Consider the following 10,820-nt stretch of genomic DNA (forward strand, 5'->3'; position numbering starts at 1 on the left):
GATTATGTCCTATCTTTTATTTCTTTTTTCTTTCTGCCGCAATAAATGGTACTAGATCTCCAACATTAATAAATATACAGATTCAATAGATGACCAGCTTCTTACTCTTTCAAAATTTATTGGATTTACAGACTCAAGTAACTGTTACAAACTTGATGGCTTTCTTAAGTATCTCCTAAAGTAAACTCTAAATAATTTGAGGAAGTATTAGTATTGCTAATTATTGATGAAACCTATAATACATTGAACATTTGATTTATGCATATTCATTTTTGATTTACATATATTACTAGTATATATAAGTGAAGAAGGAATAATGATGTATCATATACCAATTTTTTCAAATTTGCTTATAGATTTGAAGAAATAAAAAATTCCAACATATATTACAAATCTTATTGTCATTTCTCAAGCAAACTTTATTTATATGGTTTGAATAAAACATAGATAATCGCCAGTCATCACCCTCAAAGATGCAGCCAAAATTACTAGTAAACAAGCAAGTGCATATCAAATTTTTAACATCATCCAGTGGAATAAATCCACAGTCAAGCAATATGATATTAATAAGCATATACTTCTAACAACCTAATGGTAAGCAGTAGAATCAAATGAAATCTAAATGCAAGAGAATGCTTTCAGACAATAAGATAGGTTAAATGCTTCATCTAATAAAAATATAAATTTATTTTTATCTTTCTACACTCTTGACATCGCTGTCATAAGACCAGTTACTGTACCAAAGGGGCTTATTTATGAACACCAAACAAAACCTCTAGAATTTTAACAAAAGAGATGCTTTGTCACTACATAATTTTTTTCTAATATAGATTTCCTACTAGCAACTAAGATATAGCTCTTCACTTATTACATTTAGCACATTGTTTACAATTTATGTTAGAGATTATTTAAATTTAGTAGGTTATGGAAACTACAACCCCAAAATGGAAGGTGATGAAAGGCATATCTCATCACATTAGTGTTGTTCTTATGCCATACCATTTTTTTGTTCATGTTCTCTCTTTAAAAAGTAGGACAGATGAAAGCCTGGCAAATATTGGGTGAGGGCAAGATCAAACAACGATCTTTTCTTTCAACATGGGATTTCAACAATTCTAGCAGTTATCATCCTCTCTGTTCATAAGTTCTAAGTAACCAAAACAAAAAGAACTATATCAATTTGTAGTTATATTCTAATGTAATCTAATCTAAGCTTTGTAAGAAAAACTAGCATGAAAGAATATTTTTTTCAGATTTAGTCATGATTAGACTAGAAAAAAATAGGAGAAAAAGATATACAAAACCTTTTAGATTTAAAAATAGAAGAAAAAATAGTTCTAATCATGGGTAGACCAAAAAATCTAATCTATATGAGAAAAATCAGTATGAAAGAATGATTTTTAGATCTCATCATGATTAGATAAGAAAAAAATTAGAAAAAAAATCTAAAGAACTTTTCATAGCCGAAAACTAGAAGGAAAAGAATAAATCATGGTTAGACTAGAAAAAAATTCTTTCTAAGATTAGATTTTTTTTGGATCTAAAGTTCTAGCATTAAAAAAAAGAGAAATGGTGATCAAATAGAGAAAAAGAGAAAGATGTACAAATATCAAGAGGAGAAGATTATCTTGGGATGCAAATCTATTTCTTGGAGGAGGTCGGGAAGGTGGGATAGATTTTTCTTTTTCATGAACAGGAGGAAGGGAGAAGGTGCACAGGATAGCTATATGTGGAGGTGGAGGAGGATGAATGGAGCAGTGAAGGAGGTGCTGGCAAAGCGAGGAAATGGCGAGGAGGATAGAGGAGAATAAGAGAAGATGGAAGGAAAGAAATCAATCGAGATATAAGATCTAGGATTTTATTATTTTGGAGAAGGGGATACCTTGAGATGAAACACTAAGCATGTGTTGTATGCCAAAGTTGCCACCTCGCCAGCCACTAAAGTCGTTACCATTTCGCTGGAGAGAAAGGAGATTGATTGGGAATGGAAAGAAGCCTGGGAGACAGAGAGAGCAATTTGGGATGGAGAGAGAGTAATTCTAAGAGGCTAAGAGCGATATTTTATTCTAAAAGAGTATCTAAGAGGCTGAGAGAGAGACTCGGGATGGGTTTGGATTCATGTGAGTATTTGGATCTCGTATTGGGTTTGGATCGGATCAGGTTGGGTCATTTATCTTAAGACCCAAATCAATTCAAAAATCTCCATAGGTCGAGTCTGGTTGGAATTCAATAAACCCAGATTCAATCCAAAAAATAGAATGGATCTAATTTTAAAATCTGATCTGGCTCCATAGCTCCTTTAAAATGGTTCGAGCGAATCTATGTGGGTTACAGCATGGGTCAACTTGACCCATTGTATTGCTAGGGGGTTATTACTTAAGAACATAAAACATTATCGTCATGTCCCTCTCTAATACAAAATCGAATGTTTCTATCTTGAAGAAGAAAATACGGCCAACTATACTGTGAAAGAGGTGCATCTCAACCAATAACTGATTGGCAAACACTTTCTGTTGCTCATTCACATCCTTTGGACCTAAAATATGTATCAATCTGATCCAACACCGATTGAGCCTATCAAAAGAACTCTCCTCCATTAGCATCCAAAGCGTCCTACCAAGTCTAGTCCTGCTTAACATGATTCAAACACCCTTGACCTTCGGCTTAAGCCTTCCTACCCCAAATTTGATGTTCCTATAGAACTCTCAAATAAGATTGGTGTATGTTAGCACATCCAGAAAACACATGAACTCCTACCCCATCTTCCTAATTTTTCTTCCAATTAAGAACCCCTCTCATTTCAAAAATTCAAAATTAATTTTTGTACCCATTGTCACAATGCAATAGACAAAGGTATCTTGGAAAGAGTCGACTAAGGGGAAGAGGAAGGAGTGGTCATCCCTAAACTTCATGAGCTAGGGGTTTTTGCTTGTTTCCACTTTAACTATTGAGTCAATTGCTTCCTCAAAGCCATTCACAACCAAATTCGATGGAAAATCAGAGAAAAGTCAAAATAGAGTTTGAGGATTTTTAAGGGAAAGGAGTTGGAGAGGGTTCAACTCAACAGAAGAGTGAAATAAGAAAGAACATTGAAAGAATGATTTATTTTATATAATAGTTTTCCGACACAAGAGTCAACTTGAGCAATTTCACAAGTTGGCTCAAGATGAGGGGTCGACTCGAGGAAAGTCATGAGTCAACCCCTCAAAGAACTATTTTTCTAAAATATAAAGGGGTCGACTTCCCAAGACTAGCGGTTGACTCCTCATGCCAGAAGTCAACTCATAGGAGTTTGATCCAAGAAAAATGATTAATAAAATTTGAATTAATAAAAAAAAATCAAATCAAATTGAGTGAAGTGAGGAGAACTTTTAGATGGGGACTAAATGGATCACAAAGCCCTAATCACCTTTAATCAAGTTAAATCTATCCTCACTAAGGAGTTTGGTGAAAATATTAGCTAATTACCTATTAGGAGGTACAAAATCAAGCACAACATCATTTTGTATACGATCTCTTATAAAATAGTATCTTATCTCAACGTACATTATTTTTAAATATTAAATTAAATTTTGATGAGATTTATAACACTTGTATTATCACAGTTAATAGAATTTTTATTACTTTTAATGTCATAATCTTTTAGTTATTTAATTCACAAGATTTGAGCATAACAATTTTTGGCTACAATATATTTAGCTTCGATCATAGATAATGCCACCAAATTTTTTTGCTTGCTAAACCATATGTTTAACTCCTAGAAACTGGAATGTTCTACTTATATTTTTATGATTAATTTTACAACTAGCAAAATTAATATCTAAATAATAAATTATATCAATAGAAGAAAGTTTTAAGTACCATAATCCTATACTTTGAGTTTTAATTAAGTATCTAAGAATTCTTTTAACAGTAGTTAAATGTGATTTCTTAAAGTTTAACTGAAAACTAGCACACATATTGATACTAAATATAATATTAGGTCTATCGGTAGCTAAGTGGAAGCAAAGAACTAATCATATCTCTATAAAGCTTAGGGTCAATGCTCTTACCATTCTGATCCTTATTTAGCTTATAAGCAGGACTCATCAAGGTGCCAATGCCTTTGGCATTTTCTATCTCAAATTTCTTTAAGATCTCTTTTGTGTATTTACTTTGGTTGATTAAAATCTCCTCCTTCATTTGCTTGATTTGGAGTCTGAGAAAAAATGTGAGTTCACCCATCATGCTTATCTCGAACTCCCCTTACAGGAGTTTGGTAAACTCTTGGCATGAGATTTTATTAGCAGCATCAAAAATGATATCATCAATATAAATTAAAAGATCATTTTAGTTTCTTTTAAGAAAAAAAGTGGATTAGCATTTTCTCTTTTGAAATCATTTTCGAGCAAAAATTTATTTAATCTTTCATATCGAGCATGATTTACTTGTTTTATGCCATACAATGCCTTATTCAGTTTAAAAATATGATTTAGAAATTTATGATTTATAAAAATGGGGAGTTATTCAATATAAACTTTCTTTGCAATATATCAATTTAAAAATATACTTTTCATATCTATTTGAAAGAGTTTGAAATTCATATAGCAAACAAGTGCTAGAAGTAATCAAATTGCTCTAACCTAGCTAGTGATGCAAATATTTCATTAAATTGATACCTTCTTCTTGATTATACTCTTGTGCAACTAACCTAACTTTGTTCCTAACCATATTTTTTTATTCATCTAATTTATTCCTACATACCCATTTAGTGCCAACTACTGAACTCTAGGTCTTTCAACTAAGATCTAAACTTGATTTCTTTTAAATTGATTAAGCTTCTCTTGCATAGCATTTATTCAATTATGATTTTTTTCAGCTTCTAAAATACTCTTAGATTCTATATAAGATGCAAATGCAAGATGATTATATATTTCTCTAATAGATGCTCCAATCCTAATATCTTGAGATGGATTACCTATAATTAACTCATGAGTCGTAAGTACACCAATAAACTCCATCAAGACTACTTTTTTGAGATCTTTGGCTTCTTGAACTATGATAATTTTGGCATCCAAGTCCTCAACAAGCATCTAAAATTTTATGAATGAGCTCATTGTAAGAATAGGATTTGCCAAGACTTTTTAAATAATTTATTATAATAGTAAATCTAGTAAACATTTGAGTTATAGTTTCATTTTGTTCCATCTTAAATAATTCATATGTATGAATAAACATATTAATTTTAGATTTCTTTACTTGATTGATATTCTCATGAGTAACTTCTAACATATCCCATATTTTTTTTGTTGAAGTATAAGTCAAAATTTTATTGAATTCATTAGCATCTAGAGAGTAATATAAAATATTAATGGCCTTTGCATTCAGTTGGGCCATTCTCTTATTTAACTCATCCCAATTATTTTTAGATTTTGATGAGGGAATACTATCAACAAAAGTTATGGGTGTGCGTAGATCATTGATTATGACTTCCCATAAATCATAATCAAGTGTTTGAATAAATATCCATATGATGATTTTCAATATATATAATTTATGCTATTAAATAGTGAGGGTCGATTAGTGGACTGCCTTTTAGCTAGAGAAAGACTCATTTGGTCTATCATTCATTTTTATCTCTAAATAGTTAGCAACAACCAAGCTATGATACTATTTATTGCCAGATATAGTAATTCAAGAGGGAGGTGCACTGGGTTTTTTTAAAATTTTAAAATAATAACATAATCTAATCATGTTTTATGAGTGCAAGTGTGATAAATGTAGTGGAATAAAGTAGTTGTCACGCCTCCGATCCGAGATTGTGAATCGAGGGTCATGGCAACCGCCACATACTCATAGAAAATTTTTTCTATAAGCATGCAAGGCATCTTATCATGATATCTTACACATAAAGTTAAATAATTTTTTTTTTTAATTTTTAACAATCAAACCTTAGTTCAAATAACAAATCAAAACTCAATGTCCAAAAAAAAAAATAATTGTCTGACAAAGCCGACACTTAAAAATAAAAATCTTGAATCAATTCTGAGAAAATCCTAAATCAAATGAGCTAACTCCATCTCTAATCGCTCTCCCAACTGAAATCCCGCATCATGCTAATTTTCTGGATCTGTAAGAAAAACATAAAACTCATCATGAGCTAAATAGTCCAGTAAGCAGTGTATACCTTTAACTGAATGAATCAGACAATAATACTATACATATCGATTTACTGATAATAATAAAATTAATATGTAATTTCATGAAATCATAATCATACTATCATTCATATATAAAATTCAATTCATCATAATTTCAAATTATGCTTATCATCTTAAATTCATCAATTTCTTAAGTTCTTCTTACCAACCATGACTATGACCATATTTTTCCTGTGGCAGGGTCATAATACCGCGTATCTGCTTGCGGTAGGCTGCGAATCATCTGGCAGCCAAGTCCTTTGGAACCGCTGGTCTCGCTGGCGGTTTGTCGCTGGTCTCTCTGACGACATGTCGCTGGTCTCGCTGGCGACATAAACCCTCAGGACAATCAATTACCAACGTATATGCCCCCATTGACAGGGTCCTTTACACAGTCAGGTTATCAATTTCATATCATCTTCTAATTCATATATTATTTTCAAAAATAATATAAATAATTGATATTCGAGTCAAATCAATCAATCATTCTTTATGATCATACATCATCATAATAATTTTTCAACAAATAACTTCAATCATAAATAATTTCAATAAATAACATCAATCATAAACAATTTCAACAATTATTTTCAATAAATATTTCCAATCACAAGCATGCCATGAATTTATTTAATTCAGAATTTATAATTTACCAGATAAATTCAACAAAAGTAAACACTACTTACCTCAAAAGAAAATCCAAACTAGAATTCTAGAAATCTTGAAAATTCTTCTCCGGACCTGGTACGTCAAATATCATATTTTTGATCAAAATTTTATCGAATTAAAAATAATTAAAATTTATTAAAATCCAATGTCGCCACATGGATCAACTTGACGACAGCATCCAGGATTTTTCGAATTTGATCCATGGAAACTCTTCTTATATTTCTTTTAATTATTATTATTATACTATATATTTTTTTAATTCATAAATCCTAAAAATCTAAGAGAGAGAGCAGAGAGAGAAAGTTTCTCTCTCCCTTTCTTTTTCTCTCTCATTTTTTTTCTTTTCTCTTTTTTTTCTTTTCTTTTCTTTTCTCTTTTTCTTCTTTTTCTTCTTTTTCTTCTTTTTCTTCTTTTTCTTCTTTTTTTCTTTTCTCTTTTTCTTCTTTTTCTTCTTTTTCTTTTCTTTTTCTCGGGCTCCATCCTGGCCGAGTGATTTATGTCACAAATTGACATAAAAAGTATCAATTAATATCTAAATTATCTAACTTTATTAGAAAATTGATACTTGTTATTATATTTTGCAGAAGAAGAGGTCATCAATAGAAAGAATAAGGAAAGAAGATTCCAACGGCGTAAATTTTATGCAAAACGGAGTTAAATTGATCCAGGAATTGAAGAATTAAGAAAGAAGACTCAATTGGGTCAAACCCGAGTCAAATCAGGTCAAAATTGATCAAAAATCAACTGATTTGGTGATCTGGTTAGCCGCCTGGTCCACAGCAATAGGCCCTGGACCATGGACCAATCGGCGCACCATAAACCAGCCAATCAGCGAGTCTCGGCTCACCGCAACGCATCGCGAGCCCGATCCACGCGCGGGTCCAGGGCTAATGAGGAGAGAGAAGAAGGTCCGAAGGGCAACCTGGTAACTTCACATCACTCGATGGTCCGATCTTCTCTGATCAAGATCCAACGCTCCATATTTTTTGCGCCATCGGACGGTCACTATCGCAGCCGGTCAAGATCCAACCGTAATCAAGGCAATTGCAAGAATCAATAAACATTAGGACAACACGGGATCCTTCTGCAGCGCGATCCAACGGACGAAATCTTCCAGCACCTTGATCGGACGGTCCGCGATGCATCCGACCTGATCCATCTCTGCAGCGCGATCCAACGGTAGTGCTTCACCCAGATCGTGATCCGACGGCCCAGAATCACTTCCGGCTTGATTTATTAGATGAATTGGGTCCTTTAGATGAAGATCGGACGGCTGAAATAATTTCTAGGGTTTCTTGATGGATTTAAGTACTTTTTGAGCGAGATTTGAGCTCCTAAACCCCCCTAACAGTCTTCTAAAATCTCTTAGTCCCACATCTAAAGTTTTGAAAGCCTTATAACCCCCAAATGCCTATAAAAAGCCCCCAAAGGCCCTTGTTTTAAGGATTCTGACCTTCCGATCAAGCTTGTAACCCTAGATAGTGGATTTTTAGCTTTCTTCTCAAGCCTCGAGCTTTGAGTTTTTGTAATAATTTTTTTTTTATATAAAATCTTATTTTTATGTAATTTTATCTCTTTACATTATGCAATTTAATTTTATGCAATTAGGTTAGTTTAAATTATGCAGTTTAAATTTATGCAATTAGGATAGTTTAATTTATGAAATTAGGGTAGTTTATTTTTCTGCATTTAAATTTTGCAAGTAGATTTAGATCATGTCTAGCTAAGCATCCCTTCTAGGGTTTGCGATAAAGCTAGATCATGAGTAGGGTTTTACATAGGGTTCTTTCTTTTTCTTAGGGTTTCTTTTTCTTCTTCTTTTACCAAGAATTTTTGATGAACTACAGTTGGGTCAGAGTCCCTTCATAGTTCATGCTTGATTCAGTGCATAGGAGAAGAAAACCCTAAGGGATCCTAGTTACTACTCCCCTGTAAAGAATCTTGATGGGTTATCGTTGGGCCTTAGTCCCTTCATAATCTATGCTTGGAAAAGACAAGAGGAGTAGTCGTTAGGATCAATAAGAAAAATTTTAGGTAGAATTCCCTAATCTAGATCTAGTGGATTCAAAAAACCCTAGATCCTTAGTCTTATTGTCTTTAGCAAACAACTTTCGATTTTCGATTTTCGTTAAAGCTCGCTTGAGCATAGATTTGAAAATCGTTTTTAAACCAAATCTCTGTGGGATCGACCCATACTCGCTGGTTGTGCTACTCTGCACACTGTGCGCTTGTGATTTTATTTACAAATTTTAAGATTTGCACTTCAAGTTTTTGGCGCCGTTGTCGGAGACTTGGCGTTTTAAATTATTTTCAAATATTTATTCTTCGTGCTTTATAACTCTCTTTCTTTTTCCTTTAGGTTTCTAGATTTAGTTGGTGCTTGCTGGAAAACTCAGATACGCTTCTAATTTCTCTTTTATTATTTTTAGTTAATTACTTTTCCTTTTAGACCTAATCATTTGAATTTACTTAATCACAAAAAAAAATAAAAAAAATAAAAAAAATATAAAAAAAAGAAAAGACATTTCATAATCGTGAAGTAAAATATCAAAATAAAAAAAATTCTAAATTAAAATCTTTTACATTCTTGGTCATCTTGTTTATTTGCATTTACATTTTCATAATTAATCTAAGGGCATCAACCCATTAACAAGATAAGGTGGGGATTTCATTACCCTTCCTTAGCTCAAAAACCATCTCCATTATATTGCATTACCTAGACCTTTAATCTTAAAATCAATTAGACGTCAACCTTAAGGAATTCGAGCTCAATAGGACAAGGAACCCTAAGAGTTCTACCAAGTTTGAGTTGTTTGATTAGTTGGTGTCTAGGCAAGTCTCTGAGGGTGGTTTGTTAAATTGGTTCAGTTGCTGGCCTGGCCAACTCGTTTGGTGTCTAGAAAGGCAATGATGAGTGAACCTCCCACCTCTTATACTTACCTGGCTAACTAGTTGATCAATCTCCACTTGAAAGGCTTGAAGGGTCATCTTGGAACAGTTAGGAGCTGTCTAGATTTAGGTTAACCCTAGGATAGATTGAGTTTAATTTATTGTTTCACTTGTTTAAAAAATAAAAAAAAATTATTAAAATTTAAATTAATTTGGTTACTTTTCTTTAGATTTAGGACTCCTTGGGATCTTTTCTTTAGAACTTTTTCTCTTTTCTTTCTTTTTCTTATACATAAAAATTTTTATAAAAAAAAATGTATAAACATCGAGAACCGTACACCTCATGTGTGGAGAAGAGTGTCGGGTCGTCTAGTTAGAATTGAGTCAATTCCTGTTGTTCCAATGGCTGAACCAATCCAACCCATGACCCTTAAGGATTTGTGTTATCCAGTTGGCTCCATCCAACCATCTTGTATCAGGTTGCCACAACCCACAGCTAACAATTTTGAAATCAAACCTCAAATCATAAATATGCTTCCAAAATTCACAGGATTAGAGGATGCTTATATATTTATTAGAGAATTTGAGGAGGTATGTGCAACCATGAAACTACAATTAACAGAGGATGAGGTCAAACTTAGATTAATCAACTTTGCCCTTAAGGATAATGCTAAGAAGTGGCTTTATAGTCTACCAAACCATTCTGTCACTACCTGGGAGGGCTTTGTGAGAACATTTTTGAAAAAGTATTTCCCCCATCATAAAACAGCTAAGATTAGGAATGAAATAAATCAATTTTACCAACTAGCTGGTGAATCATTTTGGAAGTACTTTGATCGTTTCAAGAATCTTTTGACCCAATGCCCACACCATGGAATAGAAACTTGGAGACTATGCCAGATCATCTATGAGGGGGTAGATTCAAACTCAAGAACCATGCTAGAGTCCATGTGCCAAGGCCAATTTATGGACAAAGAAACTACTGAAGCTTGATAATTCTTAGAAGACATAGTCGAGAAAAATTTACAGTGGGAAACAACTAGGGAACCTGATAAAGCTACACCTTCAAGAGGAGGAATGCAT

The 10,820-nt window shown here is 32.9% G+C and overlaps 1 non-coding gene across 1 annotated transcript; it reads right to left on the minus strand.

Moving 5' to 3' along the window:
* Positions 1-10,508: 10,508 nt before the first annotated feature.
* On the minus strand, positions 10,509-10,615 carry LOC140857641 (small nucleolar RNA R71). The gene has a single exon (XR_012141133.1). It is a non-coding gene; the product is annotated as a small nucleolar RNA R71 (small nucleolar RNA).
* Between the last annotated feature and the right edge of the window lie 205 nt (positions 10,616-10,820).

Source organism: Elaeis guineensis, chromosome 4 (assembly GCF_000442705.2).
Source record: "Elaeis guineensis isolate ETL-2024a chromosome 4, EG11, whole genome shotgun sequence".
Lineage (NCBI taxonomy): Eukaryota > Viridiplantae > Streptophyta > Magnoliopsida > Arecales > Arecaceae > Elaeis > Elaeis guineensis.